This window comes from Tenrec ecaudatus, chromosome 9, assembly GCF_050624435.1.
Source record: "Tenrec ecaudatus isolate mTenEca1 chromosome 9, mTenEca1.hap1, whole genome shotgun sequence".
Classification (NCBI taxonomy): domain Eukaryota; kingdom Metazoa; phylum Chordata; class Mammalia; order Afrosoricida; family Tenrecidae; genus Tenrec; species Tenrec ecaudatus.
This window is the reverse complement of record NC_134538.1, coordinates 57011809-57033497: the sequence shown is the minus strand read 5'-3', so window position 1 is coordinate 57033497 and position 21689 is coordinate 57011809. Positions and strand designations below refer to the sequence as shown.

The following is a 21689-nucleotide window of genomic DNA, read 5'->3' as shown; positions in this document are numbered from 1 at the left end:
GGCTATTTGTAGCTGTTTTTTCTCCTTCGGAGTCATGCCCCATCAGTAAATAAAGATTCCCAAACTTTATCCCCTCTATGTGATTGAAGTTGATGTTACTTTGAGCAGGCAGCTCTTTCCCAATTGTGCTTTCACTGTCTTCCAATCTGAGATTCTCATCTGCTACCCATTCTGTCAGTGTTCTGCTTCTCTTCATAAGTTTTTCGTAGCTAATCCATCAGATGTGGTCAGTTTATCTCTTCTTCCTAGTCTGGAAGCACTAATGAAACCTTGTCACTATGAATGACTCTGCTATTGAAATGCCTGTGGCATAGTTTCCAGCATCACAACAATACACAATAAGCTGCCACAACATAATAAGTACCACAGCAGAGAGTGGTTTTTTATAGTACTATGATGTTTTGATATGAAAATATTAAAACAACCTTTTCATATTTTGTTGAATTTTAATTGCTGATATTGAGGGAAGGAATTCTTTTTCTTCATGAAGAAATTCTTTTTCTTTATGAAAAATCTTAATCTGCTGTTGTCTTGTAAATATAGTTTTTAATATGAAAACACTGCTTGTTTTTATTGTGTTGGAATATATAAATGGTTTCATTAAGTTTATTTTAAAATTTCGACAGATATTCAATTAACTTTTGAAACTATTTGGGACCAGAGGTTCATTTTATTTTATTTTTGAAAGAAGATTCATATATATAGTTACATTTTAATAGCTGTAACTCTCAATTTATATGGCTCTCTTGAAACAAAATCATACTTTGCTAATGTTATATTTAAAGCATCCAGAAATACAGAAAATTATGTTGGAAATAAATTTGCACTCATCCATTCTAAACAACCTTTATATTCTTTTATGTGCCTCATTTTTTTCCTAAAATTTAAATTGCTTTAAGCAGGACATCGATGAAGTCTTCTCTGAACCTATGAACAATCTTATTGTTCTTCCTCTTTCCTTAATTATATCCTTTTCCTAAATTTAGCATTTTAATCTCTATAAAGAATTGTATATTTGTAACATGTATTGAGGTAGGGAACAATGAAAAATAATGTTCTTTTAAATGAGACTGACCAAGTTATTGGTATCTTATTTTAAGTAATGCTTGAAATTCCTCACATTGAAGCTCAATATTTTTGTTAACACTTTGTGGAAGAATAGCTGACATATAATTAATGATATACTATGCTGAAATGATACAATTTGATGAAGTTGGTATCCCATGAGTGCCTCATTACAATTAATATAATGAACATTAGCATCACTTCACATTTCTTTAAGCCCCTTTCTAATCTATCATACCTCTACATCTACTCTTAGGCAAGCTGTGAATTGTTGTGCTATGAAAGATTTGCATTTCATAATTTTCTGTAAATGAGACCATATATCATGTATTTTTATCTTAACTCTTTCACTCAGCATAATGATTTTGTGATTCATCCATTTGTTGCATATATTGTTCTTCTTTATTGCTGAGTAGTGTTCCATTGTATGGCTATGCCACAGTTTGTTTATCTATTCATCTGATGATGAACGTTTGGGTTGTTTCCAGTTTTAGGCTATTACACATAATGCTGCTATGAACACTCCTGTACAAGTCTTTGATTGGAAATATGTTTTCAATTCTCCTGGGGAAATAGCTATGACTACAATTGCTGGGTCCTATGGTAAGTGTATGTTTAACTATAGTAGAGAAAACACATACACAGTTATTTCGAAATTGGTTGTAAAATTTCACATTCTACTAGTGTCTGGGAGCTCCTTTGGCTTCAGGTATTTGCTGAAGCACAGCACAGGGCTATACATTTTAATTTTAGCTGCTCGTGGGCGCAAAGCTATGGTTTTCATTTTAATTTTCTACTTAATAAATATTTGTGAATCTTTTCATGCTTCAATTGGCCATGTAGGTCTTTTGTGCAGTATGTGTTCAATTATCATGCCCATTTAAAGTGGGTTTCTCCTCATTATTGAGCCATGAGCACCTAGTGTCTTGTACATACATGGTATCCTTTTCTAATATGTCCTCTGTGGATATTTTCTCCCACTCTGTTTCTTGTATTTTAATTGACTGATCAGCTTTCAGGGTTTTTAAATAGAATTTTCTCATTGGTTGGTTTGTTAACATAAATAAACATGTCATCTGCAAATAATAGCAGTTATACTTATTTACTCATTTTTTCCAAAACATTTTATTGGCATATAATCTACATATTTCAATCATATCAAAGTACAGTCACGACCACATCAGTCTTAGAGCTTCCCACCCCCATTGTATAAATCACCTTTAACATGAGTTATGCAATTACAATCAGTTCTAGTGCTCCCTCCCCCTACCACCTTCATTATTTACTCCCTAAATCTCCTTCCCTCCTATCACCCACCCCTTCCCCTGAGTTCCCTATAACCCCTTGTTTCCTTTATTCCCATATGTGTCTACTCCTCTTGTGCGTCACAGCTTGGAAAATCTACAGAAAACAATAAAAAAATAAAATCGTACTAAGGTGGTAAGGCTAAAATCATAATACTATAAAGACAAAAATATAAATAATGCATAAAAAGGAAAAGACTCCCATCAATATTGAAAAATGCAGGGAGGAAATTTCTGTCATGGAACAAGTAAGAGATAGTTGCCCTCAGCACTAATTCAGCTCGTGTCTGTAGGGGGTGCCAAGTTTCGAATTCCATCCACCATGGTCAAGATTACAAAGGCCTCTGCCTGATTGTAAGGCTGTTTGAGTCTCTGACTAGCTACTTTGCAGATTGGTTTTGGGGTCCCACTATCTCCTATACCTTCTACAAAGTGGGTGTTCATCACTTTAGCTCTGATACTTATCTCTTCACCATACTCATAAATCTCATCTTTGGATCACATAAGCTGGTGTGCTTCTTCTGTGTCGACTTAGGTGACACCTCGCTTAGGTGGCTGCTTGTGTAAGTACAAACCTTTAAGACCCCAGACACTATTCTGGTTGGTAGCCAAGCACCAGCTACTTTCTTTACCACATTTTGCTGTAGCACCCTTATCTTGAGTGATTTTTTCATGAAGGTGTTTACAGAGCAGGCCTTGATGTAAGCACTAATTATTCTTAGATTAGAGCTAAGATTTAGTGAAGGCCCAAAACCTTTGTTTGGATCTATATTTTTGGTCTGTTTGCTTAATTTGCTGTACCTTGGGAGTTAATACATATGTCATAGCCTTCCATAGTTTAATCCTATCAAACATGATTGTACAATTGCTTCCATAATCATTCTCCAAACCACTTTTCCTTCCTGGACTTTTTGATATCGTCTTATTTCCCCAATCCTCTATATGGCCCCTACCCCTAAAGCCTTGTTACATTTTCTTTCACTTCCTTGGGTTTCCTTTGGCAATAAAACAGAGATACCAGTAACACAGCTTCAAGTGGGTGACCCCCAATGACAGTGCATCTCTGAGGTATACCCTAATATAAACATGCATAAGCACAATATAACAATGGCTGTCACAGCATTGCCAGAATAATACCTATCTTAATACAACATACAGGGCATTGATGTAGCCAGACCTTGTTTGTCTGCCAACGAATAGTATGCCGTTTTTGGTACCACTTTCTTCTGTTTCCTTGGACACCAAGTATTTTCCGGAAAGTTCTCAGGATACAAGTGTGTCCAGTTCATCCACTAGGTTTCCCAAATTAGGTCTCACAGATGCAGCCTCTGGAGCCTGCCAGGCACCCCAAACATCCTGGATTCAGTGTCCCAGTGTTCTGCGGGAGCCAGATGAGTTCTCGGCATACGCCTAGATGCCCCAGGTCAATTCTGCCCACCCGCTGCATGTCACTAAAGAGCCTCCCCACGTAATGCTCCAAAGAGCATCCTCAGTCTCTCCTCCCACCCCCATCAGAGGCTCTGCCCCCCACCCCAAGAGATGTGACCCATGTTCCCTCAAGCTTATCCATTCCCTCTCCCCTCTCTTAATGCTTCCTCCTCCCTCAGTAAGCCTCATCCTTCTGACGGGGCCACCTCCCTCTCTGAGTGACCTCACCCCAAATCAGTATGACTCCCACTCAGTGAACAACCTTCTCCCCTCTCATAAGTCCATTGATGTCAGCTGTCATTATGTGCTCTCTGGTCAAGTGGCCAAGCCTACGCTTACCTGTATGAGATGATGTTTGCTTCCTTGGCTTGGTCAAGCACTTTAGCAGACCAGACCATGGGACTGGCTGCCCTGCGTGCTTGAACCTGTGCCGGTTCTGCTGCTTGTCCCTACCGCGGTGGACTCAGACACTGTTTGTCCTTTCGTGCCTGACTAACTTAACTTGGCATAATATTTTTGAGATCCCTCCATGAGTTGCAGTGGTTCATGGTTTCATTGCCTTTTTTTAACGGATGTGTAGTATTCCATTGTGTATATGTACCAGAGTGTTTTGTTTATCCAGTCTTCTATTGATAGGAATTTAGACTGTTTCCAGTGTCTTGGTATTGTGAACCATGCTATGATGAACACGGAGGAGCAAACGTCTGTTCGTGATCTGTTTCTTATTTATTTGGGGTATATACCTAGTCATGGTATTGCTGGGTCCTACGGTATCCATCTGTTTCAGGTATTGCCATGCTGCCTTCTAAAGTGGCTCGACATAGTTACAAGTCCACCAGCAGTACATAACAGTTTCTGTCTCGTCACACCCTTTCCAGCATTCATTGCTCCCAGTTGTTTTAAAACAGGGCTGCAGTTAGGGACGTCCGGTGGTATCTCATGGTTGTTGTGACTTGCATTTCTCAGATGGCTAATGACGGGGAGCATTTCCTCATGTGTTTATTAGCCATTCAAACATCGTCCTTTGTGAATCTTCTGTTCAATTCTTTAGTCCACTTTCTCAGAGGGCTATTAGTTTTTTCTCGTTGTAAGCTTGTAAGAGCTTCTTTCTTCTGCTTATGAAGTTGGTCATCATTATTTCCCTTTCTTTTCAGGACGCTGGGATTTGGATCAGGATTGCACTGAATCTTGATATTGCTTTAGGTAATGTTGACATGTTCACAATATTGAATGTTCCAAGCCACACACGTAGGATAGTCTTCCATTTATGTAGAGCCCATCTACATTCTTGTAATAATGTTCTGTTGTTTTCTTCATACAGGTCTTTAGTCTTTTGGGTTAGGTTTATTCCTAAGTATTTCAGCCCCTGAGTGGCTATTATAAATGGTATTGTTTCCTTGATGTCTTTTTCAGCATTCCCATCTCTGGTATCTTATATCCTGCTACACTACCCAACTCCTTTATTTTTTCCCCGTAATCCTATTGTGGACACCTTGGTATTCTCAGTATACAAAATCATATCATCTGCAAATAGCAAAGGTTTCACTTCTTTACCCAATTGCCCTCCCTTGATCTCTTGTCATTGTCTTATGGTACTGGCTAGGACTTCCAACACATTGTTCATTAAAAGTGGGGATAAGGAACAGCCTTGTGAGGTTCCCTTTATCAGTGGAAATGCTTTCAGCTTTTCTCCAGAGTTTAATATTGGCTATTAGTTTTTTCGTATATGGCCTTTATTGTATTGAGGATTTTTCCTTTCAGTTCCATCTTCTTGAGAGTTTTCATTAAGAATGGGTGTTGGATACAAGCAAATGCTTTTTCTGCATTAATTTATATGATCATACGGTTCTCATTTTTTCTTATTATTATTCTGGAATATGTTAATTATTTTTTGAACATTGGTTCATTCCTACATTGCTGGTGTGAATCCCACTTGCTCATTTTGTATTATTTCTTTCTTTACTATTAGTCTGTTCAAGTTGTTAATGTCCATAGATGCTCATTTAGCGGGAGAGTGCTTTTCTAGGCATTTGTCCATGTCCTCCAAGATTTTTAATTTGTTAGCAGTCTTTCATAGTACTGCTATCAGTCTTTTAATTAATTCATCAGGGCCTGTTGAAACTTCCCGTTTCATCCCTAATTCTTGATATTGACATCTCCTTTTTTTTCTTATTAAGTATGCTAGAGACTTGTTGATTTTGTTGATCTTTTCACAGAACCAGCATCTTGTTTTCTTAATTTTTTCCATTGTTTTTCTGTTTTCCAAATTATTTATGTCTGCTTTTATTTTTGTGATTGCTTTTCTTTTGCAATTGGAAGCATTATGCTGTTGCCTCTGTTCTAATTGCTGGAAGTGCTGTAAGGACATGACCATGATTCTCTTCTCTTTTTTCATGTGTGCGTTTATTGCAATAAAGTGTCCTCTGATAACTGCTTTTGTTGCAGCCTTTAGGTTATGATATGTTGTGTTATCATTCTCATTAGTTTTAGGAACTTCCTAATTTCCTCTCTTATTTGGAATAGTATCCAGTCCTTTTTGAGAAGTGAATTGTGAGTTTCCAAGTTATTGTCTTTATTTTTCTATTCTTTCTTATTGTTGAGTTTTAGCTTAGTGGCACAGTAGCCAGAGTAGGTGGAATGAATGATCTCTATGTGTTTGAATTTTCTCAAGATTGTGTGCTGTCCCAGCATGCGGTCTGTTCAAGAGTATGTGCCATTTGGGTTGGAGAAGAATGTGTATTTTTTTTTTGCTGATACATGAAGAGCTTTATAGAGATCTATGAGATCAAGTTGATCAATTGTCTTGTTCAGCTCTTTCATTCCTTTACTGAGTTTCTTACCTATTGATCTTTCCTTCTTTGAGTGGTGATTTTAAACCACCCATAATAATTGTTGACCTAGTGATGCTCCTTTTATCCCTTTGAGGATTTGTTTGATGAATATTGAGGGTCTTTCATTGGGCGCATATAAATTGATTATGATTTTGGGTCTTCTATTGATCCCTTGAGCATTATGTAATGCCCGTCCTTGTCTCTCGTTATCTTGTATACTTTGAGGTGTATTTTGTCAGAGATTAATATTGACACCCCTGCAGGGGCTTTTCTTTCTAACTTTTTTTTGGTCATTAGCTTGGTAAAATTTTCACCATCCTTTGACTCTCAGACTGTTTTTGTCTGAGTTTGAGACGTGTCTCTTGAAGGCAGCAGATCAGTGACTCTTGCTAGCTAGTACAGTCTCCTACCCTTTGGGTTTTCATGGGCCCATTGAGACCGTTAACATTCAGTGTAATTAAATCTAATTGCATGTTAGTTGCTATCATCTCTTACTATTTATGTTTGAAATTTTCCTTTTTCCCACTTATATAGAGCGGCATATGTGTGTGAGGAATTAATTCTTGTCTTCATTTATCCATTCTATCTGTACCGTTTGGGGTGCTATTTTCTGGTTTTTTTCCCCATCTTATTGGGGGCTCATACAACCCTTAGCACAATCCATCTCTCCATTGTGTCAAGCAAAGCACATTTGTACATTTTTTGCCATCATCATTCTCAAAACATTTGCTTTCTATTTGAGCCCTTGGTATCAGCTCCTCATTTTCCCCTTGCTCACGAACCCTTGATGATTTATAAATTATTATTAATTTGTTGTCATATATTCCACTGTCCGATGTCTCCCTTCAACCACTTTTCTGTTGTCCATCCCCCAGGGAGGGGGTTATGTGTAGATCCTTGTAATTGGTTCCCCTTTTCTACCCCCACCTTCCCTCTACTCTCCCAGTATCGCCACTCTCACTACTGGTCCTGAGGGGTTCATCTGCCCTTGATTCCCTGTTTCAAGTTCCTATCCGTACCAGTGTACATCCTTGGTCTACCCAGAATTGTAAGGTAGAATTGGGGTCATGATGGGTTTGGGGGAGCATTAACGAACTATAGGAAAGTTGTGTGTTTCATCATTGCTATACTGCACCCTGACTGGCTCGCCTCCTCCCCATGGCCCTTTTGCTAGGGGATGTCCAGTTGCCTTGGGTCTCCACTCTGCACTCCCCCTCATTCACAATGATATGATTTGTTGTTGTTGTTGTTCTTTGCTGCCTAATACCTGAGCCCATTGACACCTCATGTGTGCTTCTTCCATGTGGGCTTTTCTGCTTCTCAGCTACATGGCTGCTTGTTTATCTTCAAGCCTTTAAGTTTGGGTACTATTTTCTGTGTGTTGGTTTCTGGGTAGTGGTACACCCAGTGATAGTCTTATGTTTGTGTGCTGTGACTATTGTTTTTTGTTTGTTTGTTTTTTGCTCATAAAGAACTGGATAGTATATTTTGCAATGCTAATCTTGTTTTTATAAGTTCTCTAAATTTTTCCTGATTTGAAAACACTATTATTCCTCCCCCCAGCTTTATGGAAAGCTTTGTGGGATAAAGGAATCTTGGGTTGCAATTGTTGTCTTTCAACTTTAGGTATATGTTGCTCCAGTTCTTTCCTACATGATCTCTGCAGAGAGGTCTGGGCATATTCTAATCTGTTTATCTTTATATGTGACTTCTTTCTTCTCTCCTGCTGTTCTCATGATTCTCTCATTTTCCTTGAAGTTGGATGTTTTGAGTACTATGTGCCTTGTTGTGTTTTCCAAGGTTTAATCTGATTGGTGGTTTCTATGCTACCTGGATGTCTATCATCACTTCCTTTGTGATATTGGAGACATTTTCTTCCAAGAATTCCCTTACTATTTTAACTGTAGGCTTATTTGTTTCTTCCTGCTCAGGGACCCCAATAATTTAAATGTTTTTTGCTTCAAGTTATATCTTCTTCAGGTTTTCTTCAGATTATTTTGCTTTGTTGTTGTTGTTGTTGTTGTTTGATTGTTTTTCTTGTTTGCAGAATTCTTCTTATTTATCTTTAAGTTCACTGATTCAATTTTCTATTTCTTCTATTCTACTGTTGAAATCCTATACTATATTCCTTAATTCTGCTACCTTATCTCTTAACTCTTAGATTTCTTTTCAGTGTGAGAATTCTTATCTCTCTCTTTTTTCATATGATTTCAGGATTGATACTAAACATCATTCCCTTAATTTCTCTATCTGACAATTCAAGGACTGACAACTCTTAGGTTTAGATCCTCTTCAGTGATTGTTTTTTGTTTCTCTATGTTTTTTTGTGGTAGCTGCTGGTGTTGGCTATTGTCTGTATCACATCATGGATGAGCTAAGGTGGTGCCTTGAGTTATATGTCTTTTAGGGAAGAGGGAATAGCTCTAAAGATTTGGGGAGGATCAGCAAGGTGCTGGGAAAGGTATTGTGTAAAGATTATGAGGGAGTGTAAGTTGGGTAAAGAGGAGAAATAGGTTATTGACACTCAGGAAAAGATTTTCGTTAGTGATAATCACATGAAGTCTTCCTATTAAATCTGTTAATTTTTAATGAGTTGGCAAAGAGGGTTCTGGGACATGTTTTACCTTGGTAAATTAAAGAAGAGTGTGTATTATCCAGGTGTAGGAAGCAGATTCCAGAGGTTACGGTGGTTGGGGCATATTATATTATATATGGTGAGGGGTATATTATATCTACCAGAGTCCTTTGTTGACCCTGAACTTTATGTAGGGAGAGTCCAGCCCTTTAGTTATTGGCGTTTACAACAGATGGTCCCTTTATAGTAAGTTACTGCATGACTCAGGACTCTGCTCTTTACATACATTCCAAGGTAGATATGACTATTGAAGTGGGTGCCCCAAGGAGGAGTGGCTTCCTAGCTAGGGGAGAGGAAGACCATGGAGTAATCCTACTACCTGCTGCCAGTTACATTGTGGGTTCAAGCTGCATCTCTCTGGCTCTGGCTCTCTCCCTGCATTGTTGGGGCTATCTATCTGGAGGGCCTAGCTGTTCCCTTGCTATAAGGGGTGTATGGCGGGCCTTGTCAAGGAGATTATCCCATTTAGGGCTCAGATCTGTAAGCCAAAGCGGTCGCCAGTGTCCAGGGCCTCAAGACAAACTCATGATACCCTAGACCTTCTCAACCCTAATGCTATAACCCTTTAATACAGTTCTGCATGTTATGGTGACCCACCCAACCATAAAATTATTTTCATTGCTACTTCATAACTGTAATTTTGCTACGGTTATGAATTGGGTGACCCCTGTGAAAGGGTCGTTGACTCCCAAAGGTGTTGTAACCCACAGGTTGAGAATCGCCGCCCTAGAGGGTCAAGCTTTCTAGAACTGGGAACCCCAAGGAAAAACTGGGCACAGGTTGGCCAAAAGGCATGCATGGAAAATGGGTTCCTGAGGTGGGGCTGCGCATGGGGCACAGGTAAACACAATGTGTGGGTCCCAGGCGACAGGAGAGATCAGGGCAAAGGAGAGCTGCACTTGGTCTCCTGGCTGAAATAAACGGAACCAAAGCATGTATGTGGGTGGGTGGGAATGAAAGGGGTTACCATGCGGTGGTCACTTAAGTGGGGGAGGGTCTCAGATGGAGGGGGATGGATTAGAGCAAGGGACGTTGCGCTCTGGTCACCTGGGCAAGAATAAACGGGACCACAGTGTGTGTGTCTCTGGTGGATGGCGTGGGGGTGGGCGGCAATACAAGGCAGTATGGCACGCAGTTCTCCAAGTGGGTGGGGTACAGGGGTGCAGGTAAACAGCGTGTGAGTCACAGGTGGGAGGGGGTGCGATTAAGTCAAGGCACCAGTGCTCTGGTCACCAGACACATAGGTCTTTGGTACTGCAAATGTAAGGGAGCCTGTGTCCGGATGAGTACATCTATGCTGTCTGTGGGAAAAAGCACAAAAGATCTCCCAGCCACTGCTGGTCCAGGACCTGCCCTCGACTTTCTCAATCTGGCCTCTTTACTGTAGTTCTAAATTTCACACTAAGGTAATTCCCGCAGGGTCACCTTACCTCGGTGCCGTCTTCCCAGAAGTCTTTTCAGATATATGTAGTTTTTTGTTTTTGCTTTAATTCAATAACGATATCCTCCGTATTTTGTTAAATAGCAGATGTAAAAGTAACCATTCTCCTTTTTAGTATTGACGATAAAGCAAGTTATTCTTTCACTCGAAAGTGTAATTTTAGTTGTAGGGATTTTTAGGGTTTTTTTTGGTCAGTGTAGAAAGTTTCTTACTATTACTAGTTTTCTGAAAATTTTTATCATGAACAGGTTTTAGATTTTTGTTGGGTGCTACTTTTCTGCTTCTATTGACATAAATATCTGATTTTTTCTTTATTTTATTAAAATAATAAAATATATTGATACACATTCCCCATGGGGCATCAGGTAATTCTGTTGATGGTAAAATTGCCTGAGTCAATGATATAGAATTAAAAAAAAACTGTTGAAAGCAATTTATACATATATAGGACATCTTATTAGACAAAAATACATGAATTGTTAACTTGTAAAGCTTTGAAACGTAAATGACTGGACTCTAGTTAACACAAGCCACGTGGGTTGGAAATCTGGCAATAATTTCAGCAACCTTCCTTTACCAGTTGAACCATGCCTTATAAACTAATACACGTTACAAAAAAGCAAGAGGGTGTGAAACAGCAGTTAAATTCTGTTTCCAAGTAATAGCAATCCATTGATTATCCTCAAAGCTGTACGTCTAAACCAAACCAGAATCCAATAACCACCTTGGGATGGTGATCATTGGCTTCTCTCAATAGGGCATTTCAGCTTTAACTTTAAGGCAATATTTAAGTTCCTTAGTTTTGCTTCAAATTAGGGTAAAATCCAGATCACTTGGTCAAGTTTCCAATTTTGGTTCCTCTGGTGTGGTCTATGAAGGGAGTTGTGCACATTGAAAGATTGTCAAATTGTCTATAGCATGCTGCCTGGATCACCAGGGGCTGGTTAGAAACTAGTTTAAAAATGCCCAGTTAGGAACATCATAGTCATACATGTCCTTGGAGGCTTCTATAAGTCATGTATTGGTTTGTTTTCTCCATTGGTGAGGTGCCCCAGCTGATTTACTACCATCAGAATTGTAGTTGCTTCTGTATACAGACATGCCCCTGCCTCCTCTTCATCTGATTTTCCAGTAAGGTTCACTTATTGCACCTGTAAGGGAAGTATCTGTTGATTTGAGACGACTGTAGAACACTGTTATATAGCAGGAATTAATTCATCTTCTTCCTCTTTCCACAACAGGGGAAACTGACCCTATCTGGAAGGTGGTCACTTCTCTTGAATTGGTTTCTTAAGATTTCAAATAAGATTGTAACATATGGTTTATAGGAACTAGGCAGGAACACTACCTTGTTGCTTAGAAGACCAGATTAGAAGACTACATGGCCTGGAAATTGAAACCTGGCTCTGTCTTGGTGTTTATACTTAGAGTAGTGAACCCATACAATATTTGTCCTTTTGTGATTGATTAGCATCACTCAGCATAATGGTTTCCAGGCCCATCCATAGCGTGAGGTGTTTCGTGGTTTCATCATTTTTTTCAGGTATGCATAGTATGCGGAGTTTCTTCATTCATTCTTCTGCTGATAGGTATGTGGGCTGTTTCCAGTGTCTGTTATTGTGAACAATGCTGCGTAAACATGGGAGCACATACGTATCTTTCTGTTTGGTCTCATTTCTTTGAGGTACATGCCTCACAGAGGTATTGATGGGGTCTTCTGCTCACTGTTGTTTTGGGGTATGCCAAATTACCTGCCACAATGGGTGTACATGTTTATAATCCCACTAGCAGTGCTGGAAAGTTCCACTCTTTCCACGTCACTTGTCATTCTTTCCTTTTTTGTGTCTTTATTTTTAAGTTGAGCTATTTGGTGGGTATAAGGAAATAGTGCATAATTGCATTGCTTTTCATCTCCCAGATGGTCCGTGACGGTACATTCACTCACATATTTGTTAGACTGCCATCAAGCCAGTGCTGCCCTATAGCAACCTTGTAGGTAGAGCTGTCCCTGTGAGTTTCTGAGACTAAATATTTACAGGAATAGAAAACCTCACCTTTCTCCCACAGAGCTGACTGGTGGTCTTGAACTGCTTACCTTGTGGCTAGCAACCCAATGTGTAACCACGATGCATTGATAATGTCATTAAGGAATGGTTCCATGGGGGCACGGCAGAGAATGGGATGCTGATAACGATGAGGACTAGAATGAAACAAATGCTCTCAAACTGATGTGGTGATGATTGTACAACTCTTCTTGATGTAATTGAACTGTTGAACTGTGTGATACGTAAATGATATACTAATAATTTTTTTTTCAAGTAGTAATTGGGAGAATCCTTTTTCAGTTCCTTTTCTCACAGGAAATATTTTCAGGTTTTTCTTATAGAGTGTGATGTTAGCAATTGGATTTTCATATGTGAGCATTATTATGTTCAGGAGTTTCCCTTCTATTCCTATTTTATTGAGTGTTCTTGTAAAAATGGCTTTTCTTCATCTATTAATATGATAATGTGGTTCTTAAGTTTTGTCTTATTTATTTGGTAGATTACATTGATTATGTCTTCATTACTGAGCCATCCTTCTATTCCTATTATGAATTCCATTTGGTCTTGGTGAATTATTTTTTTTGCTATGTTACTACATTGAATTGGCCAGAATTTTGTTGAGAATCTTTATGGCTTTGTTCATGAACAATATTGGTCACTAGTTCTCTGCCTTTGTGGGGTCTTTGCCTGCTTTTTCTATCAGGGTTATGCTTGTTTGTAGAATGAAATTGGGAGTTTGTTGTATCTTTCTATATTCTGGAATAATCTGTGCATAATCGGTGACAATTCTTCATTGAAAGCTAGTTAGACTTCCTCTGCACTTCACTTGTTTTATGCATGAACATTCCTTCAGTTTCTGTCTTTCATTGCTACTTTTTCAAGGATATTAAATTGTGTATGTATTCATTTTACTGGGTTCTTATCTATGGCAATTAACTCAAACTTTAGTAAATGACTAGAGCTCATTCATGTCTTTACAGTTAGAATTATTTTTTAAAATCATGTTTTATATATCTACCATACTGTTGACATACTGAGTCATACATAACTTCTTTTCTGTAATAAACAATGTACTTGTGACCTATTTACTTACATTTCCTAGTGCCCAAGCCTTTTGTGGGTGTTAACCTAATATTTTGTCACAAGTATGTGATTTTTTAAAATGTTTGATTTTTAAAGAGTCTCTATTAGTTAATACCTGTACTTGATATAAGGAAACTTTAAAAATTGGTAAATATGAAAAATATGTAATGTGCTCATTGTATTGTTTATTTACACTTACAAAAATTTTGAGTACATTTTTCTTGGCTCACCAAGAAGTAATTTAGTGGACATTTGCAATTTCTCTTTTGTGCTTAGTTTTAAATTCTTTTCCCTGATCTTTATTGATTTAGAGGAGCTGTTTGTATATACTGGATATAATTCTCTATTTAATATTTGGCTTCAATGATATTTCCAATTTTGTTGCTTAACTGTTGTTATTTTTAGAATGATTTTATTAACAAAAGCTCTTAATGTAGTGGAGAGCAAATGCTTTGAGAACACTGAGGGCTATGAATGTATAATTGTGCTTTACACAATTGATGTGTATGGATTGTGAAAAGAGTTGTATGGGTCCCTTATAAAAAAGCTCTTAATTTAGATATCAGATATACCATATTTTTCTCCTAATTGTAGGCAGGAAATTATTCCCTACTCTATATTTTGTCATCATGTCTTTTATGTGTGATTAATGACCAGTCATCAATTATTTTTATCTCATTAAAAAATCAAACCAGTTTATTGAAGCAAAGTTTATGTAACATAAATTTAACAGTTCAAATATAGAACTTTATTGGCATTTAGTATACAGTGTTGAACAAACACCACTTAATTTGGTTTAAAAAATTTCTATCATTCCAAAGTAAAGCCTCTTATCTATTAAACATTTTCCCTCAAAATCCTACATTCCCCATATCTTTGGTTCATATTTCCAAAGTAAAACCTATTATCTATTAAGCATTTTCCCGCCAAATCCCACCTTCCCCATATCTGTGGTTCATATCAGTGGAACATTACAGTATTTTACCTTCTTTGTCTCTGGCTTCTCACTTAGCGTAATCCTTTGAATACTTATTTTTCATATTTTAGCATGTAAAGTGATTCACTTCTTTATATTTGTTGGATAATATTTCATTTAAGGGACGTACCACATTTTAAAAGTCTGTTCATGTCCCAATGGATATTTGGACTGTTTTTACCTTTGCACTATAGTGAATAGTACTAGTATGGGGATGCATGTTTATGTATTTTATGAGTGTAAAATTTATATAATCAAGATTTGACAACTTATTTTCACATGTACAATTTAGAAATATAAATTCAACCAATCCTGTTGTATAACTATCACCAGTATACATTCCCAGATTTTTTATCACAATAAATAAAAACTCAGTGCTTCCTAATTGTTGATTGCCCCTTAATGACCCTCTTCTGCCTCCTTCTTGCTAGTCACTAATAAACTTTGATCACCATGGATGTATTAAAGATATTTTACAAGTGAGATTTCACTCTATTTAGCATTGTGTGATTGAGTTACTTTACTAAGCATTCTAGTATCAAGTTTCTTCCATGTTGTAGCATTTATCAGGACTTCATTTACTTTACAGAAAAGTCAAAATCACATACACATATATAATTTTATTTATCTTTTCACCTACTGATGGGATTTCAAAGTGGAAACAATTGAAACACGTTTAGCTACTATGAAAAGTTCTGTAATGTGTATTGCTAACATGTATCTGTTTAAATCAGTGCTTTCAAGTCTTTTGGGTACAAACCTAGAGGTAGAATTGCCAGGTCATATGATAATTCTACAGCCTTTGTTAGGAACAGCCAACCTTTGCTGTAAGGGCTATACCATTTTGTATTCCCACCAGGAACAAATAAGGGTTTTATTTTCTTCAGATTCTTACCAGCATGTTTGTTACCCCTACCCCCAACTTTTTTTCTGGTAGCAACATGGTATCTTCCTGTGCCTTTGATTTTCATTGTCCTAATGAATCAGAATGGACACAATGGCAACGAGTTTGGTTTGTAATGGAAAAATAAAACCAAAAAACATAGTTGGTTATGTATTGGGCTGCTAGCTATCAGGCTAGCAATTCAAACCTACCAGCCTCTCTCTCCCCAAGAAAAAGATGGATTTTGTTTGTTTGTTTCCATAAAGATTTACAGGCTCAGAAAGTCTAGGGAACAGCTCTACTCTTTCCTGTAGAGTCACTATGAGTCAGAATACAGTCAATGGCAGTGAGTAATGGTGAATGGTTGTGAGCATCTTCTCATATGTTTATTGCCATATATTGTATATATTCTTCAGTGAAATGTTTATGCAAATCCTTTATCATTTGTTAATTTGATTATTTGTCTTTTTCTTGTTAAATTATAAGAGCTGCATGTACAATCTGGATATTAAGTCCCTGGATCGAATTTATAGCTCTCAGAAATATTCTCCAAGTTATATGCTTTCACTTTACTTTTTAACAATCGTCCTTCACTGAACAAAGGTTTATATACACAGGGTAAGTTAAAATAATTAGTGAAAGACTTCCAATTCATCCATGCACAAGTTTTTTTCCCCAAAAAACATGTTTGTGCATATGATAGTTAGGTTTTATATGCTAACATGGTACCTGTAAGAAGATATGGGTGAAATTTGGCCTGTCAATCAGGTCACAGCTTGATGACTTCATTTGGAGGTGCCACTGAAAAAAATGCCTCTCTGGAGACTGGCCACCCTCTCTCTCTGCCTTCATTTTCCTATTTATAACCCACAGTGAGACTTGCAAATGCCTTGTGTTGCTTCCACTGCCATTGGACCTACAAGACTTTCCACCCACAATCTGCTTACGTTCCTGCAGTCTGCATCATTGCATTGGACTTCCTGAATCTGAAGAGGGACTTAGGGACTAGAATGAGACATATGAACTTGAGTTGGACTGGACTGAGATGTTTTCTTGTTATATAATGACTTCTTTTTTTTTTTTAACAAGAAGATTTTATATTATTTTTAAAATCATTTAGTGGGGGCTCATACAGCTCTTATAACAGCCCATATATCACTTGTCAGACATATTTGTACATATGTTGTCATCATCATTTTCTAAATATTTACTTTCTATTTAAGCATCACTTCTTCCCCCGCCCCTCCCCCCACCCCTGGCAGTGGTCCCTTGAAGAATTACCGCTGTCTCCCTTCACCCACATTTCTATTGTTTATCCCCCTCAGGGAGGGGGGAAGGTTATGTGTCAGTCATTGTGCTCAGTTCCCTTTTCCGTTCCTCCTTGCCCTGTCTTCCCCCTACCCTCTTGATATCGCTACTCCCATTTCTGTTCTTGAGGGGTTTATCTGACCTGGATTCCGCATGTCATCAGCTCTTATTTGTACAAGTGTACATGCTCTGGTCTAGTCAGAACTGAAAGGCAGGACTGGGGTCTTGATGATGGGGAGTGAGGAAGCCTCAAAGAACCAGTGTGTTTCATTGGTGCTATAATGTGCCCTGGTTGACTCATCTCTTCCTTGTGACTCTTCTGTGAAGGGATGTCCTATTATCTACAGATCGATTTTGGGTTTCTACCCTGAACCCCCTTGTTCTCAACAATATGTTTTTTTTTTCTTGCTTGTTTTGTGTCTTCTGGTACCTGTTACCTAATTTTGTCAACATCTCATGATCGTACAGGCTGGTATGTTTCTTCCACGTAGGCTTGTTGCTTCTCTGCTAGATGGACACTTGTTTATCAAGCCTTTAAGACCCCAGATGCTGTATCTTTTGATAGCTGGGCACCATCAGCCTTCTTCACCACATTTGCTTATGCACCCATTTTGTCGTTAGTGATCATTTTGGCACGGTGAGCATTACAGAATGCCAGATTGTTAAAACAAAGTGTTTTTGCATTGGGTGGGGGGGCTTGAGCAGGGGCCCAAAGTCTGTCAGTTTCTTCAATGTATTGCCGTGCAAATATATATATATATAGGTCAGTCCTCTATTTTACTAATTAATATATTTACATAAGTTCATACCTATGTTTTCACCTCTCTCCATAGCTTTGTTTCCTAGATCTTTCCTGTTCTTTCCTGGATCATTTTACCTTCCTCCTGCCCCACCATCACGCTTGCCATTCTTCTGCCTCAGTACTTCTCTCAGCTAGATTCCTGTTGCTCCAACACCACCACAATCTCTACATCATCCTCTTTGTTGTTTTAATTTCCTAGTTGTTCCCCTGTCTATGGTGTTGCTTGCTCACTGCTCTTTCCCCCACCTCCTCCTCCCATCAAGTCCCTCTGAAACCATTGGTCTGTTGCTTTCTCCTCAGGCATGCTTCCCCTGCCTATCTTATATAGATAGGCAAAACAGCAGTAATGGAGACAAAGTAAAAGAAAACAAAAGATTGAATAAAAATAGAGGGAAAAGAAAAGAAAAACTACCCAGAAAAAGTACACATAATTCCAGGTCTGTTTACTGACACAAGAAAGGAACATACCGGATTAGCAAGAGGAGCAAAGAAAAGCCACAAATCCCTACGGAGACCCCAAAATAGACTTCATGCTTAAGGGCAGTTCCTTAAAACCCCTAGGACCAGTGGGGAGATAGTCATATAACAACTTCTACTTTCATTCACTTATATGAGTGTCCCTGGACTTGCTGCCTAACAACCGGACTAACAGTGTATTTATGTTTGTTTATATGTGTAATAAGACACATAAAATGTCCGATAAAGATATGACTACTGATAAGTTATCTCAGATAATGCACTATTCTTAGCCTCATTATGGCACCTCCAAAAGGAAAAAAAATAAAGGGACATAGGCAGAAATAATAGTTTCATATTTATGTGCAATGAGAAAAAATTATTTTGATGTTGAGGCTAATACAAAATTTTCAACAGAATCAGGTGAACGTCTTTCTAAATCACTGAAGCTTTGCAAAAAGTCTACAGTTTTGTTATAGCCCATAAAATATCAGTTTTAGATGGATCCTGTATTTTAAGGATAGTCAGGAAGATCTCAATATGAATCAAGAGGGAGAAGACACTCAATGAGTGAAGAACTGTGGGCTAAATTCCAGAAACTGATGGGCGAAAACCAAGAAATACTGTTAATCTAATAGCTCCCGATATTGGGATCTTATTTCTTTCAATGGTTTCTATGTTTAGTGAAACACTTTGCCTCAAAAATCTTTCAGCCATAGGGAGAGGGACATATCTGATCAGAGCACACAGGAGCAAAATGAAGGGAGAGGAAGAGAGAGTGGAGCACACCCTGGCGCACCACACCTTGAGGACAATATCCCTGCTCAGAGCAGCCAATGTCCAGAGAGGACCATGTGGCTGGCCCCATTATGAGACAAAGTGTGTCTTACTGACCCATAGCCCTACAAGGGACAACAGTGGAGACACAGTGTAGGAATTGTGGCCAGTCTGACCCCACCACAGGGAGGCAAAAACAGTAATGGTGTGCAACAGAATAGCAAGGTGAGCAGAGCAAGGAAGTCCTGAGGGAGTACCAAAAATGACTTTGGAGCCAGGGTGTGGTACCCCATCAGACTCAACCAGAAAACACTCCAAAAGGTCCACAAACAGGCCTTGAACTATTTACAGGCTTTTCAGTTTTTTGTCTGTTTTCTTTTGTTGCTTTGTTTGCTCTACAGGTCTATCTAGATCAGATAGACTGGGTAAACAATCTGGAGGAGAAAACAACTGGACCTATGGTTCTGGTGGGACTTGGGAGGGGGGAGATGGGGGAAAAGGAGTGGTGTTAACAAACCTAGGGACAAGGGAAAAACAAGTGATCTAAAATTGGTGGTGAGGAGGGTGTAGGAGGCCTGGTAGGGCCTGATCAAGGGTAATGTAACCGAGAGGAATTACTGAAACCCAAACGAAGGCTGAGCAGAATACTGGACAAGAGGAATGTAAAAGGAAATAGAGGAAAGACCTAGGAGGCAAAGGGCACTTATAGAGGTCTAAATATAGGCATGTACATATGTAAATATATTTATATATGAGGATGGGAAATAGATATATGCACATATATTTATAGGTTTTGTATTAAGGTAGCAGATTGACATTGGGCCTCTACTCAAGTACTCCCTCAATCCAAGAATACTTTGTTTTATTAAACTGGCGTTCCATGATGCTCACCTTCCTGACACAATCACTAAAGACATAGTGTGTGCATAAGCAAATGTAAAGAAGCTGATGGTGCCCAGCTATCAAAAGATACAACATCTGGGGTCTTAAAGGCTTGAAGGTAAACAAGCGGCCATCTAGCTGAGAAGCAACAAAGCCCAGATGGAAGAAGCACACCAGCCTGTGTGATCACGAGGTGTCACTGGGATCAGGTTTCAAGCATCATAGAACAAAAATTATATCATTGTGAATGAGGGGGAGTGCAGAGTGGGGAACCCGAAGCCCATCTGTAGGCAACTGGACATCTCCTTACAGAAGAGTCATAGGGAAGAGATGAGCCAGTCAGCGTGCAGTATAGCAACGATGAAACATAACTTTCCTCTTGTTCTTTAATACTTCCTCCTTCCCCCCCCCCAACTATCATGATCCTAATTCTTCCTTACAAACCTGGCTAGACCAGAGAATATACACTGGTAAAGATAGGAAATGGAAACACAGGGAATCCAGGGTAGATGATCCCTTCCAGACCAGTGGTGAGAGTGGCAATACCGGGAGGATGGAGGGAAGGTGGTGTAGAAAGGGGGAACCGATTACAAGGATCTACATGCAATCTCCTCCATGGGGGATTGACAACAGAGAAGTGAGTGAAGGGAGATGTTAGACAATGTAAGACATCACAAAATAATAATTTATAAATTATCAAGAGTTTGTGCGGGAAGAGGAGTGGAGAGGGAGGGGAAAAATGAGCTGATACCAGGGGCTCAAGTAAAAAGAAAATGTTTTGACAATGATGAGGGCAAGAAATGCACAAGTGTGCTTGACACAATGGATGGGTGTATGGATTATGATGAGAGTTATACAAGCCTCCAATAAAATGATTTTTTAAAAGTTTTCAGCCAAAAGCATTGCACAAAAACCATTTAGCTTAAGTATTGATATTTTCACCAATCTTTTGGTGGGATAGAAGCTAGTGAGACCAATCTTTTTTTTTTTACTTTTTATTTTCATATCTTTTAAAAAATTTACAATTTATTAGGGGCTCATACAATTCTTATCACAGTTCATACATATACATACATCAATTGTGTAAAGCACATCTGTACAGTCTTTGCCCTAATCATTTTTTTCTCCTCTTTTCTTTTTTTACATTTTATTAGGGACTCATACAACTCTTATCACCATCCATACATATACATACATCAATTGTTTAAAGCACATCCATACATTCCCTGCCCCAATCATTCTCAAGGTATTTGCTCTCCACTTAAGCCCCTTGCATCAGGTCCTCTTTTTTTTTTCCCCTCCCTCCCCTTTCCCCCCTCCCTCATGTGCCCTTGGTAATTTATACATCATTATTTTGTCATATCTTGCCCTATCCGGAGTCTCCCTTCCCCACTTCTCTGCTGTCCCTCTCCCAGGGAAGAGGTCACATGTGGATCCTTGTAATCAGTTCCCCCTTTCCAACCCACTCACCCTCCACTCTCCCAGCATCGTGCCTCACACCCTTGGTCCTGAAGGTATCATCCACCCTGGATTCCCTGTACCTCCAGCCCTCATATGTACCAGTGTACAGCCTCTGTCCTATCCAGGCCTGCAAGGTAGAATTCGGATCATGGTAGTTGGGGGGAGGAAGCATCCAGGATCTGGGGGAAAGCTGTGTTCTTCATCGGTACTACCTCGCACCCTAATTAACCCATCTCCTCTCCTAAACGCCTCTATGAGGGGATCTCCATTGGCCGACACTTGGGCCTTGGGTCTCCACTCTGCACTTCCCCC

General features: G+C 38.8%; 1 protein-coding gene across 2 annotated transcripts in view; it reads left to right on the top strand.

The window, feature by feature from the left end:
- ZPBP (zona pellucida binding protein) overlaps positions 1-21689 on the top strand; it is a 123719-nt gene that overhangs the window by 92346 nt on the left and 9684 nt on the right. The window lies entirely within an intron of this gene.